The sequence below is a fragment of the Aethina tumida genome, chromosome 1, assembly GCF_024364675.1.
Source record: "Aethina tumida isolate Nest 87 chromosome 1, icAetTumi1.1, whole genome shotgun sequence".
NCBI classification, from domain to species: domain Eukaryota; kingdom Metazoa; phylum Arthropoda; class Insecta; order Coleoptera; family Nitidulidae; genus Aethina; species Aethina tumida.
The window spans coordinates 16,065,053-16,083,861 of NC_065435.1; the positions used below are offsets into that span (position 1 = coordinate 16,065,053).

The 18,809-nt window shown below is 23.5% G+C and overlaps 1 protein-coding gene across 1 annotated transcript in view; it reads right to left on the reverse strand.

Annotated features, from left to right (window-relative positions):
- Window positions 1-4,866: 4,866 nt before the first annotated feature.
- Window positions 4,867-18,809, reverse strand: part of LOC109596146 (organic cation transporter protein-like) — a 282,887-nt gene continuing 268,944 nt past the window's right edge. Inside the window, exon 5 of the transcript XR_007547074.1 lies at window positions 4,867-4,876. The gene's annotated coding sequence lies outside the window, so the exon portion shown is untranslated. The remainder of the gene's footprint in view (window positions 4,877-18,809) is intronic.

Genomic DNA, 18,809 nt, shown 5'->3' on the forward strand with positions numbered 1-18,809 from the left:
GTAAAGTCTAAATTAGAAAATAATTAAATAAATTGCAAATCGTACGATGATTACAAGGAGACAAAGTATTGGTATATTTTTAATGGGGCATATTAAATACTAAGTATTTTAAAAGAAATAAGTTCTTAGGTAGAAATTCTGATTCTCATTCGATTTTTCATGTTCATGCAAATCATGTAATAAGAACATTTTACTAAAGTCAGTTTTATATCTCCGTACCTTAGAGGCAAAGAGCTTTATACTATCAAGAAAACGACGTTTGAATATTAAAGAATAAAAATAGAATTTTTGGGATAAGTTGTTACAGGACTAGCAATTTGATTTATTCGATTTTTAATATGTATGTCATTCAATAAATCTAAAAAATTGTCAAGCGGTTTTCACCATTATAATGTCCAAGAAGTGTGATCATTCATGCAATTGTTAATCAGTGATTTACAAGGGAACTTTTTCCTTATCGTACTCAGTTTGTGTTTCCTTCGAAGATTTCCCTTCACAAATTCTGTTCTTTTTTATATACCACTGAGTATATAAAGTATAGAGAGAGGATGGGAAATTATTTTTTTTTTCAATTATTTATGGTGACTTATATTTTGTTGCATGTTTTCTTCACATACACCTTTTTCAATTTATTAGGTGAATTTTTAACAACGGTCTCAGGTGTTTTTAGTTCAAAAACATAAATACTGTATTATATTTTTAATCGTTTTTAAAGCTATAACGTAAAGTCTGTTTTCTTCGGTCGCATCTAATTCCATTCCATGGACTTTAACGTCCATAATACTCGTATACTGTAATAGTTACAGAGTTTTTTACACATATTGTCTCTTGGGCTTTTGTTTTCAATTCAGTTGTTATTAAATATTTCTCTGTGTCTATCAATTTTATCAGTATAAGTATATCTGCAGGGATTAATATTCAACTAATAAGTCCCTGAATTCGGATAAATGACTATTAAAATTCTCACACAAGTAATATTATTAGGACAAACAATTCAATCAAACTAGGGAAAACCAAAGAAGCTATCCCTCACGCATCCGGTTTTGTGCACGTATAATGTGGTGTCCCCCTTGAAGACGCTGTCCACCTCCTCGTGGGTGGGACATTCTTCAGAGAACCTGCTCTCACAGGTCCTGGTGACCTCCTTGGATATGGTGTCCACTTCCTCGTGGGTAGAACACCCTTCGGAGTACCCGTTCCCCGAGGTGGTGGTGACATTCCAGGACACATCAACCATCGTCGAGTTGGGAGGTCCGGTCTCTTTTTAATAGTTTCATTTCTATTAAAGATTGATCAAAAAAACATTCCTTCACAGTTTGTCACCGATTTTATAATTCTAGTTTTCAGTGTATAGCTTTGACTTATTTTTTTTTTATTTTGAGCATTCGCCCAGTTAATAGTACATTTGTGTTTTGTGTCCCAGAACTATTGGCGACGCCAATCGAGATTATATTTCACATTTTTAATCGAACTCCACTAAACCAATATCGGCTAAAAATTGAAATATTATGTTAAAAAGAAGAAAAAACTAGTACATGAATTTACTACTGTATTTTTCATTCAATTGATTGGATGGAATTTGAACTTTCATCAAGTGTAACTCGGCTATTTTTCATTCGATTGAATTGAGCACCATTGAATGCGTAATTTAATCACCTTTGTAACGTAATAATTTCATTCAATTAAAAAAATAGAAGGAGAAATGGACACACGATGAAACTTGTTATATTAAATGGAGGATGAATGAAATGTAATAGAATTTAATTAAATTAAGCTATTATAAATAAATAAATACGTGACATTCTAATATTTGCCATATATATTTACAATTTAAAATATTTATATTTTGATTTATAAATATGAAAGAAATTAATTTCACAAAACTTTAAAGATGTGTTAAGTATTCCTTTCATTAAAAAATCTGTCATAAATTTAATAAATCATTTAGAAGTTATAAGATTTCTCATAAGTAGAAGAACACTGACCTTCAAACGCATACTGAAACTTAATTAAAATCTACAGGTCTTTGAAATCAATGCAAAGTGCTTTGGTTCAGGTACTTAAGAAATACAAATTGGAGGAGAGGTTTAGAAAATTCTACTTAACGCCATAAGTTTTGTGTAAAGTAATTAAGGTTGGAGAGGCTGGAGGTCAAAATCATCTGCATGGTCGGGGGGTTTCAATGTCGAATTGTATTATGAATTCCAATATTAAAATTCCTCTTCAAGGAAAGCAAATTAAAAATGTCGTTCAATTAATTTTTTTTTATTTACACAAAATAACATGCAATAAACAAATTCAAGTATAAATATAGCAAATTGACTATTAAAACGTGGTTCGGAACCTCAAATTAAATAAGTAGTTTTAGAAATTCAACAGCTTGTCAATGCGAAGATCAATAGAAGCATTTAAATACTTTCTGTGAACGACGTAAATTGAAAACACGACACTGAATTGCGTTTTTTTTCTCGAATCGACACTTCACCCTAGTGTAGTGCAAACGAATGTCGTTCCGCTAACGAATGCAATAATCAGGATCACACAATTAGTGAGATTCTTGGTTTCAGACGACTTTGAAGGTATTCAGAAAATGCAAATCTACATTGAATATTCCGGATTGGGTGGCGGGAAGGTTCAGACGTGTTATGTACCGAGTGTGATTTAACGGGGCGAATTAATTTTTTATGTAATTATGTTGTATGGAATGTAAGCAGCATTCAATTTAAAAATTTTAATTTTTAGCTATTTGCTCCGGATTTTTATGTGCATTTTATCTCGAAGTTAGTTTGTTTAATAGTATTGTATTATTTGTGGTATTTTTACACAAATAAGAGTATTTACTATTAAATAGTGGCACAAAACGTAAATATATTTGATTATGGTATTTCTTTGGTCAACGAAACTAATATGTACGTTTAAAGTAATATCTTCGTGGTTTTTAAGGTGTATGACAAAAAAGGGAAACAAAACTACAGAATATTGAAATATGTTTTTTTATTCTGGTTGGATAAAATTTGTATTAAATCCTTACAAAATGTTTAGTTTTAAATTTGTACTTTTCTCTTACCACCACTATAAAAAGGCAATTAGTAATATACCAAGTTCAAAGACCAAAATAAATGTTTCACATTGTTTTTTAATTTGTTATTCTGTTTGTATTTTTTATCTATTCTAGGCAAATTATAGGAAAAGTGTGATACTTACATGTAATCTGCAAGCAGCATTCAATTAAAATTTTTAAATTAAAGAATAGATTCTTAGTAATAAGAGTATTTATTGTCAAATAGTGGCACAAAACGTAAATATATTTGAATGTGGTATTTCTTTGGTCAACGAAATCAGGCTAATAAGTACGTTTAAAGTAATATCTTCGTCGTTTTTAAGATGTATGACAAAAAAGGAAAACAAAAAAATAAAAAATATTTTTTATTCTGATTGGACAAAGTTTAAATTAAATCCTTTAATGAAAATCTTACAAAATGTTTAATTTTAAATTTTGTACTTTTCTTTGACCATCACTATAGAAAGGCAACTAGTATATACCAAGTTGAAAGACCAAAATAAATGTTTCATGTTGTTGTTTAATTTGTTATTCTGTTTTTCTTTTTTATCTATTCTAGTCAAATTATGGGAAAAGTATGATACTTCATGTAATCTGCATGTAATATTCAATTAAAAAGTTTAAATTTTTACTTAATTGCTCCGGATTTTGATGTTCATTTTATCACGAAGTTACCTTGTTTAATATTGTATTATTTATGGTATTTTTGAACATAGCGATGGCTCGAGAAATAAAGAATAAATTCTTAGTAATCCGTGTATTTATTGTTAAATAGTGCTTGAAACTTAAATATATTTGAATGTGGTATTTCTTTGGTCAACCAAATTAGACTAATATGTTCGTTTAAATAATATCTTCGTCGTTTTTAAAATGTGTGATAAAAAGAATAAGAAATATTGAAATATGTTTTTTTATTCTTATTATTATTTATGGTATTTTTACACATAGCGGTGGCTCGAGAAATAAAAAATAAATTCTTAGTAATAAGAGTATTTATTGTTAAAAAGTGGCACAAAACTTAAATATATTTGAATGTGGTATTTCTTTGATCAACGAAATCAGATTAATATGTAATATCTTCGTCGTTTTTAAGATGTATGACAAAAAAGAAAACAAAATTACAGAATTTTGAAATATGTTTTTTATTCTGGTTGGACAAAATTTGAATTAAATCCTTTTATGAGATATCTTATAAAATGTTCAATTTTAAATTTTGTACTCTGACCATCACTATAAAAGGCAACTAGTAATATGCCAAGTACAAAGACCAAAATAAATTTTTTATATTGTTGTTTGATTTGTTATTCTGTTTTTCTTTTTTGCCTATCCTAGGCAAATTATTGGAAAAGTCTGATACTTACATGTAATATAGAGTTTTAGTTGCTTTCCGCCTGGCCTGTATGAGATACGGTTTCAACTTAGTTCACTTGACTGCCTCCTCTTCTCTTCAATCTCACATTTCCATACGTTTTTTTTTTTTTAATTTTAATGTATGGAAATTTATTAAGATTTTTTATTTGGATGCATGTTCTCTAGCATCGTATTTTGTGCGGTTTCCCGTTAGGGTGACTCTTTTTTGTCAAAGAATTTATATCGTCAGAGCTAATTAACCACATTTTTAAGAGATATTATAATTTTATTACCTATTATCTTCTACTACTACTATACTACTACATTGTTTATGTTTATGGTTAGTAATAACATTATACCGACTTCTACTAATAAAATGGGAGTATGAAGCATCCTGTAACAAAAACAATTGTCTTTTTATTGAAAAGTAGACTATTAAAAAAATCATCCTGAAACTTTGATTAACTGGTTATAAAATTAGAAAGAATGATAAGTAGGTCTATTGGCCGTAGCAATTTTAATTTCTTTTTCCTTCCGTTTTCTTTCTCTAACCAATTAAAACAGATTAAGAAAATTGTGCTTTCAGCCGAATAAGGATCAAACCTACAAATCTAGCAATTGGCAGGCTACCGTTTGATATTGAGCTATTTTAGTGTTGAGTGCACAGCTTTTAAGGATTTACATTAAAACGTTTGATAAGAAAATTCGACCAATTGTTTTTTATGGTGATTGAACTCAAATATTATTACATGAAAGTAGTAAAAAAACTTAGACCTGCTTATACTTTTTTACAATTAAAAATTTATAAATGTTTCAATTTTGTTTATCAGATTTTTATTAATACTGTTTGTAAAGTTAATTTTAAAAAAATAACCAAAATATTATTATATCATTTCTGATAAAACATGCTTTTGTCAATACACAAAAAGAGTCTGGCTTAAAGGATTTTGTTCACAACATAATTCAACAAAATAGTTCTTATGATGTTAGTAAAATACTATTTGTTACATTGTTGTTGATGAAAAAGTTTACTTCAAGTTTTTAAAACTTTTACAGGAATATTTTCAGGATAACTTCGAAATATTTTGTTGGTTGATTATATTGTTTAATAAAAGAACTAACGAATTACCTTGACCTTCATATTATTAGAGGATATGTGAAGTTTTATTTCATGTTTTATTTTTGAAGAAAATTAAAATATTACAAGCTAATAGATGAAATTTATTTATTTATTAATTTAAAGATTTCAAAATTTGAGTTTTGTAAATTTTATTATATGCATATTATTTATTTTTACTTAACAAATATCGATATTCTATATGAATTATTATAAGAAAATCAAGGTGGCATAAAAATTCAACTAAATGTGAAAAAACCTGGAATTGTAGTTTTGTTTTTTTTTTTAATTTAAGTACTTTGGCTTGACAGTCTAATAAACCACATAAATTAAATAAAATAAAGTAAATCAAATATATAAAATAAAAATAAAATAAAATAAAATAAAATAAAATAAAATAAAATAAAATAAAATAAAATAAAATAAAATAAAATAAAATAAAATAAATAAAATAAAATAAAATAAAATAAAATAAAATAAAATAAAATAAAATAAAATAAAATAAAATAAAATAAAATAAAATAAAATAAAATAAAATAAAATAAAATAAAATAAAATAAAATAAAATAAAATAAAATAAAATAAAATAAAATAAAATAAAATAAAATAAAATAAAATAAAATAAAATAACATAAAATAAAATAAAATAAAATAAAATAAAATAAAATAAAATAAAATAAAATAAAATAAAATAAAATAAAATAAAATAAAATAAAATAAAATAAAATAAAATAAAATAAAATAAAATAAAATAAAATAAAATAAAATAAAATAAAATAAAATAAAATAAAATAAAATAAAATAAAATAAAATTAAAATAAAATTAAAATAAAATAAAATAAAATAAAATAAAATAAAATAAAATAAAATAAAATAAAATAAAATAAAATAAAATAAAATAAAATAAAATAAAATAAAATAAAATAAAATAAAATAAAATAAAATAAAATAAAATAAAATAAAATAAAATAAAATAAAATAAAATAAAATAAAATAAAATAAAATAAAATAAAATAAAATAAAATAAAATAAAATAAAATAAAATAAAATAAAATAAAATAAAATAAAATAAAATAAAATAAAATAAAGATAGATTAAATAAAGTAAATTAAATATTACAGTCTGTTTCTGGCCAATTTGTAAATTTCTCCATAAATCCTCCAAAAAACTGGCTCTAAACCAAGAAATGCGGTCACCCGAAAAGGAAACAATATTTGGTGTTTCATTGATCGTTAATGAGAACCAAATGAACATGATTAGTTCGTTAAAACTAATTATTCGCTCCAGAAATAGCCATTTTAGTCTTGAAACTTCGAAGTTTTTTTTAAGGGACCCAAAATAGATAATCGATAGAGTTATTAAAATCTGTATTCAAGGTAGTTTGCCCATTAATTCGAATATGTATATAAAAAAATTAGCACATCTAGGAAGCACACTCGAGATTTTAATTACACATACACATGTTGTATACGTAATTTTACTGCTGCTTTAAAAAATATGTCGCCACCACCAAAACACAAAAAACTGCAAGAAGTTTATTTTAATAAGCATGTTTTTTTTATTAGTATTGTCAAAAATATCACGTTTCACATTTAAAAAATATATTGCTAGCTATTATGTGACATAACATCCCGAACGTAAATAAAATACACGAAATAATTTCTAGAACCCTTTTTGTGATCGAGATTTTTCTCACGCTCATGTCATTTATTACTCGAAATATCGTGACAACGTTTTGACGTTACGAATGAAATTTTAATGCATGTTAAAATTCAATAAAGCAGTGTATAAATGCATTTGTAACAATTGTTCTCTGTTCAAGTATTTCAAAAATATCATTTTATCATACGTGAAAGTCTTGTAAATCTAAAAAAACTAGTTGATGTGATTAAACTTATACATATACAAATATTTTTTTGTTTTGACAGATTTTTAGTGAAGTGGCGCCATGGTAAACATTTAAATTTCCTAAGAGAACAACAAAATGTCAAATCCTGCTGCAAGAATTGTTTTCCAGTCGTTTTGCCAAGTAAACTAAAATATATTGGGGAAACTGCAGTAAATGTGATGCTTCCAGCTGTCTAAAACGTCGTAATGATCGTTTAATTCCCCAAAGGAGATTTTCTAGCGTATTTTATAATTTATTTATACCACTTCAAATTGGAATTTCAGATTTCACTTTCTTAATTTTTTAACGTATACGTTTCTACCATAATATTTATAAACATATATAAAATTTAGCTATAGTTTTTTTTTCAATATTTTGACCTTTTTTAAATTCAAATTATACAAATAAAATTTTAGTGGGAATAAAATAGTAACTGTAAAAGTAAATGTTTTCCAATTGCCACAGAATTTGTGATTGTAGTAATTTCAAATTGAAGCTTAATATGAACTAATGTCGCACTGGTGTGTTCCCGGTAGAATTACTACTACTATCAATCAATATAGCATAAATCACGTCACATTAAAACATCAAACATAGATTAGATAGATACCTTGTATATACACGTAAATTTTACACTCAAATTATGTTCGAGCATCAAGTGTATACAAGTGAATATATTCCTTATACACGCTAATTAACACATAAAACATCTCCACATTATAAATTAAAATAATATGTTTCAAAATCTAATATAGGAAATTTATTTATCAAAATGTAGACGTAAATAAAAGCTGAGCAGTTGCGGTACACACACGACAGCGGATGCATTTAATAAGATACTGCAAAATAAGATTCACTGTCGCATCTACTTTCGATAATTGAATTTAAGAATCCACGATTTAACGCACGAAATTGCCATTTATTTGCAATGCTGATGTCCAGGACTAGTTTGCTCGGTGTAGAACCAATTAAAATTAATTGCGGACCGGGAGATGCAATTCCAAAGAGAAAATTATTTTTGGTTGCAGTGCGAAATTTTTGTGTTATATCGTGCGGCCACTGTTTTCGAGTCAACTGAAAGTTATTTGCATAATCATGCAACTGGTTGTCCCATTCCAATATGTCGGTTTCAAGTGGTCACAAATAGCCGAATAACGCTTCGTCCACTGATTAAATTCCGCCGCAAATATTTGGAAACACCTTCAATTGTAGATTCATCAAACATTGGATTTTTTACTATTGTTTTATTGCGAATTTATTCTTTAATAACTTAAATTTAATATTTATCATAGTAAATTTAAAAAATATCTTATATTAAAACAATTTTTTGAATTAAGTTTATTAAAAACTTACTCTAAGAGGAGCTTCTTCCTATATATTGGATTTTCGATACTAATATTAATATAATGGTTGTAGGGAATTTTTTTTGTTCTTAAAAATAGACAATATAGGAAACAATCTTATATGATTATTTTGGGATATTATTCATTCAAATTGAGTTACTAAACTTTCTTATTTTTAACTTTATTTAGAGTATTTTAATTGTAGATAAAACATCCTCTTTTTTATTTATTTATTTTTTTAATTAATTAATTTGATTTATATAATTTTTTATATTATTTATTATATTGTTTATTTATTTATTTTTGACAAACGATAAAAATTTTCTACAAGTATGTAATAAACATAATTACCACAAAAAATATAAACCACCCTAAAATTTCTGAATAACATGTTGTATTTCTGGTAAATTCGACAATTAATGTTGTATGAAATAACTGTTTTTAAACATAAACAATTGTAGATTCATCAAACATTGGATTTTTTTACTACTGTTTTACTGCGAATTTCTTCATTAATAACTTAAATTTAATATATATCATAGTAAATTTAAAAAATATCTTATTTTAAAACATTATTTTGAGTTAAGTTTATCAAAAACTTACTCTAAGAGGAGCTTCTTCCTATATATTGTATTTTGGATACTAATATTAATATAATGGTTGTTGGGAAATTTTTTTTGTTATTAAAAATAGACAATATAGGAAACAATCTTATGTGGTTATTTTGGGATATTATTCGTTCAAATTGAGTTACTAAACTTTCTTATTTTTAACTTTATTTAGAGTATTTTAATTGTAGATAAAACACCCTCTTCTTTATTTATTTATTTATTTATTTTTTTAATTAATTAATTTGATTTATATACTTTTTTATATTATTTATTATATTGTTTATTTATTTATTTTTGACAAACGATAAAAATTTTCTACAAGTATGTAATAAACATATTTACCTCAAAAAAATATAAAGCACCCTAAAATTTCCGAATAACATGTTGTATTTCTGGTAAAATTCGACAATTAATGTTGTTGTATAAAATAACTGTTTTTAAACATAAACAATTGTATATTCATCAAACATTGGATTTTTTTTACTATTGTTTTTCTGCGAATTTTTTCATTAATAATTTAAATTTAATATATATCATAGTAAATTTAAAAAATATCTTATATTAAAACATTATTTTGAGTTAAGTTTATTAAAAACTTACTCTAATAGGAGCTTCTTCCTATATATTGTATTTTGGATACTAATATTAATATAATGGTTGTTGGGAAATTTTTTTGTTATTAAAAATAGACAATATAGGAAACAATCTTATATGTTTATTTTGGGATATCATTCGTTCAAATTGAGTTACTAAACTTTCTTATTTTTAACTTTATTTAGAGTATTTTAATTGTAGATAAAACACCCTCTTCTCTATTTATTTATTTATTTATTTAATTAATTAATTTGTTTTATATACTTTTTGATATTATTTATTATATTGTTTATTTATTTATATTTGACAAACGATAAAAATTTTCTACAAGTATGTAATAAACATATTTACCTCAAAAAAAAATATATAAACCACCCTAAAATTTCTGAATAACATGTTGTATTTCTGGTTAATGTTGTTGTATAAAACAACTATTTTTAAACATAAACAATTGTATATTCATCAAACATTGGATTTTTTACTATTGTTTTTCTGCGAATTTCTTCATTAATAACTTAAATTTAATATATATCATAGTAAATTTAAAAAATATCTTATATTAAAGTATTTTTTTGAGTTAAGTTTATTAAAAACTTACTCTAAGAGGAGCTTCTTCCTATATATTGGATTTTGAATACTATTATTAATATAATGGTTGTTGGTAAATTTTTTTGTTCTTAAAAATAGACAATATAGGAAACAATCTTATATGATTATTTTGGGATATTATTCATTCAAATTGAATTACTAAACTAGTATTGAGTATTTTAATTGTAGATAAAACACTCTCTTCTTTATTTATTTATTTTTTTAATTAATTAATTTGTTTTATATACTTTTTTATATTATTTATTATATTGTTTATTTATTTATTTTTGACAAACAATAAAAATTTTCTACAAGTCTGTAATAAACATATTTACCTCAAAAAAATATAAACCACCCTAAAATTTCTGAATAACATGTTGTATTTCTGGTAAAATTCGACAATTAATGTTGTATGAAACAACTGTTTTTAAACAGTAAATTTTAATGTCATAATAATTTTAAATCCAGACAAAATATTTAGAAATTCTACAGTGGCATTAATATTAGTATTTTAAAGCAAGTATTCAGTAAAAGCCCTCGTAAATTAATATGTACACAACAGCACCATAACAATATTCAGTAATTTGAAATTACAAACATTATTTTAGTAAAACCTTTGGCAATTAATCTCAGTTTCACTGTTTGGTGCAATAAGAATGTGTCATGTGCCCGCTACATAATTTATAACGGTGAAACTGTTTAGTGCAATTATTCACACGTACTCTTCTACTGAACGTATCACTTCCTGTGGGCTCATAATTTAATAAATAAGTATTAAATGAGTTGTAATTACTTTTATTTTTAATAAAATTTATGTACATAGTGGGGTATGTGCTTCTCCGACTCTGGTAAATTAATTTATTGTAAACATAATCACATTAATTTACGTCAAATTTATATTTAAGTATAATTATTATACAGAGCAGGTGCACATTTCTCTACCATGTTATTTTATACTCGACTGTATACTTATAAAGTTGAGTTGATTTTATGCTTGATTAATTTATTTGACACTTCATTTAAGTATGTTTATGATTTGACTATATTTAATCGAATTATTAAAATTTAACCGTCACCTTCGTGCAGATATTAAATTGCTTTTATTATATTAATACAGTTCACATTTTGTGTCAAAAATATTAAATACAACCTTTAATGTCCATTATTATGTATTAAATGTATCTCATTATAATTTAGTGTTTATTTATAATTTCGCATATTTTAAATATCTAAAAAGTCCCCTTTTCTGGTATCTCTTTACAGCAACAATCTTTAGAAATGTGACACCAGAATTTCAATTTATTATCAAAAAGTGTAAGGGGAACATTTTAAGTAATTAATAAATTAATTTACATTCATAGATTTTTCTTCACATTCCTAATTTGGCAAGTTAATGATATACAATAAAATTAATCATATTTCATGTTTTATTGTAATTGAAAGTTGTATTTTTGTAAAATACATTCAAAATTTGATTAAAACGTTGTTTTGAAAATATGTATTTTTCGTATAGATCAGTGAGCTTCCACAAGATATATTGCAGACCACATGGGGTGACTTCAATCCCTGTGAAATATTACTTTCATCTCCCAAGGTGATTTGAGTGATGTCTTCATAAAAAATATTTAGTCAACTAAAATATGACATGGACTTATTTAGACAATGATAATTGTAAGGAAAAAATATTTATACAGCGTTGAAAATAATAAAATAAATTATTAGAAAATGAAAAATTGTTCTAAAAAATGTATAAATATTAGAAAATAATTTGTGTGGAGAAATGCTAAAACTATGGTGATTGTCGTCACTTTCTTTCGGGCTGAAATTTTTTCACAAAAAAGATTGTTCATGAATATTAAATGTTATTACACCGTTCTTCGGTGTAAGTGAGTTAAATTTTAAATTTTAGTGGCCAATAACCCCGAAAATATTGGAAAATTTTCCTACTTATCATCCATAAATCTCATTTTTATCGACAGGTAAGATTTATTTACACTGAAAAAATATCAATTATAATATCATTTTATATCTATGTGATCCTAAAATCAAAATCGTAGAAGCGTAGAAGCATGCTTTAAGAAAATCCATAATCAATTTGTATCAGTTCTATTTAGATCCTCGTACGTTCGAGATTTGTTCTCTTGAGAATTTAATTTCCACCTATTGAAGTCGTATTACTCTATTTCATATTTCTATTACCATTTTGAAGTAACTTGCCTACATATTTTGTCATATTATGTTTGTATAGCATTCCACACCAGTTGATAATTATAATATTGATGCAGTTGTATTATTCAATATAATATTATTACTATTCAAATGACTCAACGGGTATTTGTTATAAGATTGTGTTTATTAGACCAATAGGTGGAATTATGGGGACGATTACTATGATGCTGCCATACATCAAGAAAGTTTCACTTAGTTGAGTCACGTAAACCAGAAAATTCCATCACGGCCAGGATTAATTTTAACGAAAATCAGTGACAGAAGTAGAAACGAATTACATATCACAAAACTGTTATTTGGCTTTTGCCGTTGCGATTATAATGGTAGTTATGATAACGTGACATGAAAACTATACCACGATTACGCTGTATGTAGTGAATAGTTTATTATCTTGAATGGCTAACTAGATCGTCAAATGGAGTTGAATGGATGAAAACACATACACACATAAAATTAGCATTTGCAACACAGTTTAGGTCAGTGTTGGGCATATTAATTAATACAAAACAATCTTTTTTAGGACCCTATTATTAATTGTAGACCTTGTAATAATATAATAATGAGATGGTTTAGATAAAGGAGTACTTTATTTCAGTTATAATATTAATCTAAAGTACGTTGTTAAAATTTTATAACGAGAAAAATTATACGTCATTATACGTACTGTTATTTGACACATGCTTGTAACAACTTATTCATTTTTTTTAAATTACTTTATAATGCTAGACTTTATAATAAGATATATAGATTTATTTCATTAGTGAAATTTTCTACGCAAAACATTTTAAAGATAATATTAGACTACGTCTACAATTATTTCTTGATTTTTATTATTACTGGCTTAAAATTTTGGTGAATGCGCTAACATAGAAAAATGGGTTTTATTTATTTAATTCGTTGATATTAAAAATAAATAATTATAATAATAAATATTTGACCTAAATGCTCTAAAATTTTTAGTTATTAAATTCATTAAATTATTTATTGATTCTGAATATTGTTAAAAATATTACGGTTTAACATTTTGATGGATACCCCAATATAGAATGATTTGTAGAATTGTAAAAATAAAACTTATTTAATTCATTGATATTAAAAATACATGATTATAATACTAAATATTTCAACTAAAATTTGTAGTTATCCAATTCACATATCATTTATTATAATATATTTTTATTTTAATAATATTTGCCATTAATTATTTTTAGAATTTTTCGAATATTACTTCAATGTTCATTGATTTCTTTATAAATAGTTATTGCTGCATACATAATTTCTACGGTTGCTATACAAAATTTAACATTTAATTAAAACATTCGCTTTTTAATTAAAAGAGTACAACAAAATATTGTTTGTTTTAATAGTCTCCCGATTGTAAATATAATTTAAAATAGGACAAGCACGGAATTACTGCTTTTTTAATTAAGCATAATATGTATTAAAAAAAAGGATAGAAAGGAAGAAGTAAAACCTGTAATACGATGAGAAAAAACTACCTCTTTAATTATTCATTACTCCTCCAGTGTAACATAAAACACTTTGATACATACGTATGTGAATACTGTTGCATATTTAAAATGTCAAATGTGAAAAGTTTTAGTAAAATGTCACTAACATATTGACATTTCACGGTCGGAATAAATTATTTCTGAAACGACGCATCCACCAACAACTTCATGATAGTCATTCAAATTGCATAGTGTATTAGGTAAAGGATATTTATTAATATATTCATGAAACTAACATTTCCCCATAAGTTATCATTTAATTAAAGTTGTTATTGACAGCACACGAAATATACCTACGGGTAGGTGGGTAATGGAGAGGGATTATTCAGTAGAGAGATCTAATTATTAACTATAGTAACGGTTTAAGGTATTACTTCCGATTTGATATCAAGATAATTTCCCAAAAACGTCCATCTTTAGTCAGACAATCATTGTGTACTAATGCAGGATATCAGACTAGTTAATTTACTATAATTAGGCCATCATATTCATGGTACATTCTGCAATAATTTAAAATTATATTATTTAAAATTAATTCACAATTTTTTGATAATATTTGAACGAAATCTTAAAGGATTAACTTGTGAAACCATCAAGACATATTTTTATAGGTCATAAATTAAATTTATCAAAAAGTGATAGTCAGGGTCGACCTTCTTAGTATCGTTTTAGGTATCTTATTCAGTATTAATGTAATCATTTATTTTTATAGAAATTTAATTCACCTTAATTGAATTTTCTAAAAAAAACTCTATTACTTTGCTTGTCGATAAACTTTTTTATATATAAAATGTAACTTTATTAACATAATTTCTGTATTATGTTAATAAATAAATCATGTTGATATTTGAGAAATAAATTATATGAGACTATTATCAATTAGGTTTTAATATTTAATCCAAATAAATTAACTAAAATATTTATTATTATAATTGTTTATATATCAACATTTTAAATAAATGTTTTTACCTATTACCTATAAAATATTATTAGTTTTACCATGTTTAAATGTATAATTGTTAAATTTTAAATGACAACATTATTAATTTTAACCTGTATCAGAATAATTCAATTGATAAAATAAATTAATACTCTAAAAATATTATAATAAATAAAATAATAAATCATTTTATGGTAAATACAATAAAAAATATATTATAGTAAATTACATGTGAATTAGGTTAAAATAGTATCATATATTTTTAATATCAACAAATTAAATAAGTTAAACCTATTTTTTTACTATTTATTCTATGTTGACGCATCCACCAAATTTTAAACTATTTTCAACAATAATCAAAATCAACGAATACTTTTGCTTAAACTATTATTAGTTTTACAATGTTTAAATGTAAAATTGTCCGTAAAATGTATTTTATTGTATACAATTCATACCACAATTTTTTTACAATATAAATAATTATTCGATATTTATTATTACAGATTTATTAATTTATTAACTCTTATTAAAACAGAATATTTAAAAAATATATGTTTCACAATAATTCAATTGATAAACTGAAGTAATATCTGAAAAATTCTAAAAATAATTTTATGATAAATACTAATAAATGTTAAAATATATTATAATAAAAATTATATGTGAATTGGATAATAACTAATTTTGGAGTATTTGATTAAAATATTTATTATTATAACCATTTAATTGTATTAAAACATTAAATAAGTTGAACCCATTTTTTAACAATTTATTAATTCTTTGATGGCGCATTCACCAAAATTGTAATGTTACATTTGAGAAATTAATTGGATGAGACCTATCATCAATTAGGTTTTAAAATTAGTATCTTTTTAATATTTAATTCAAATAAATTAACTAAAATAATTATTATTATAATCGTTTATAAATCTACAACGCTTTTGCCTAAAATATTATTAGTGTTACCATTTTTAAATGTAAAATTATAACCACTGATAGCGCTATTGACAAGAATATTAATATATTTGAATCTGTATCAGAATAATTCAATTGATAAACTAAAGCAATGCTCGAAAAATATTTTAATAAATAAATAATAAATAAAATAAATTATACTAAATTTTATGTGAATTTAGTTGAAATATTTATTATTAGTACCATTTATTTTTAATATCAACAAATTAAATAAGTTAAACCCATTTTTTTTACTATTATTTACTAACATTCTATGTTGACTCCACCAAATTTTAATATATTTTTCAACAATAATCAAAATCAACGAATTCAAATGTACTTTGGTTTAAACTACTCTTAATTTTATAATCTTGTATTTTATTGTATACATATAATACCACAATTTTTTACAATATAATTAATTATTCGACATTTATTTTTTCAAGTTTAGTTACAAATTTATTAACTCTTATTAAAACAGAATATTAAAAATATATACCTGTTTCAGAGTAATTGAATTGACAAACTGAAGTAATATTTGAAAAATTCTAAAAAATTGTATTAACAACAAATTAAATAAGTTAAACACATGTTTTACAATTTATTAATTCTATTATGATGCATTCATCAACATTTTATACAACCTTTAGTAATAATTACAATCAACGAATAATTGTGTCGTTAGTCTAAAATATTATTATATTAGTTTTTAAATGTTTAAAACTACAATGGTAAATTCAAATTCAAACTTGTAGGTTTAGTTACAAATTTATTAACTCTTATTAAAACAGAATATTTAAAAAATATATTTTTTAACCTGTTTCACAATAATTCAATTGAATAGTAATAAAGTAATATTTGAAAAATTATAAAAATAATTTTATGATAAATACTATAAAATGTTAAAATTCATTCACCAAAATTTTAATGTTACATTTGAGAAATAAATTGTATGAGGCCCATCATCCATTAGGTTTTAAAATTAATATCTTTTTAATATTTAATCCAAATAAATTAAGTAAAATATTTATTATTATAATCGTTTATAAATCTACAACGATTTTTGCCTAAAATATTATTAGTTTTACCATTTTTAAATGTAGAATTATAACCAAATAGCGCTATCATTTTTATTGTTGTTAAATATTAAATGAGAAGAATATTAATATATTTGAATTTGTATCAGAATAATTCAATTGATAAACTAAAGCAATACTTGAAAAATATTATAATAAATAAACAAAATAATAAATAATTCTATGATAAATACTATTAAAAATTAGAATATATTATACTAAATTTTATGTTAAGTTAAACCCATTTTTTTACTATTTAAACATTCTATATTGGCGCCTCCACCAAATTTTAATATAATTTTCAACAATAATTAAAATCAACAAATAATTGTGTACTTTGGTTTAAACTACTATTAGTTTTATAATGTTGTATTTTATTGTATACATATAATACCACATTTTTTCCAATATAATTAATTATTCGACATTTATTCTTTCAGGTTTAGTTACTCTTATTAAAACAGAATATTTAAAAAATATATTTTTAATTCAATTGATAAACTGAAGTAATATTTGAAAAATTCTAAAAATAATTTTATGATAAATACTATTAATTGTATTAACACCAGATTTTTTACAATTTATTAATTCTATTATGACGCATTAACCAAAATTTTAATCATATACAACTTTTAGTAATAATTACAATCAAAGAATAATTGTGTCGTTAGTCTAAAATATTATATTAGTTTTGCAATGTTTAAAACTACAATAATAAATTCAAATACAAAGTTTTTTCAAAATAAATTTCTATTTATTAATTTTCAAAAAGTTTAGTTAACTAGGATAAATTATAAAGTATAAAAAATCAAGGAAAAATTAGGATTTCAAAATGTGGATTAAGTCAAAGAATGTGTAAAAAAAAGCTTTATAGCTTGTGTAAAAAGCTTGGTGGTCTGGAAATATTTGTAACATCCAGGATAAATCAAGTTGACACTCTGTACATAAAGAAATATATTTAATTGATTTGTTAGTAAATATTTTGAGCGGAACATCTTAAGAATATTGTGTATTTATATTTCTTTTAGTAGTGTGGTGATTTCAGAAAGTGGGTTAATTTTTCAAATATTGTCTTTTGATATTTTAAATAATTAAATTTACTATTGAGACCCTATTATAAAAATAGTATTAATTAATTAAAGAACAATGTTTTAATTTAATTTTATTTTATATGAACCTTAGAAACATTAAATGTATAAACATGAATGAACTAATAATAATATTTTCCTATTTTTCAGAAAAATCAAGGAATAAACAATAACTTATAACTGTTACATGTATTTTTTACATAAGTTTAATTAAATTAACTAAAATAAATATAAAAAATAGTGGACAATTGAGATTTTCTTTACAATATCTAGAAATTAGCATCTTCATATATTTAATTAAAATATATTAAATTAAATTAATTAAATTATAATGGTAAGTACCTGGATAAGAAAACATTTAATTTTTGCATAAAATTTATATTATTTTTAACAGAATTGCTGTAAAAGATTATATTTCGTCCTCGTTTAGATATTTAAACTTAATTTGTATCTTAATGG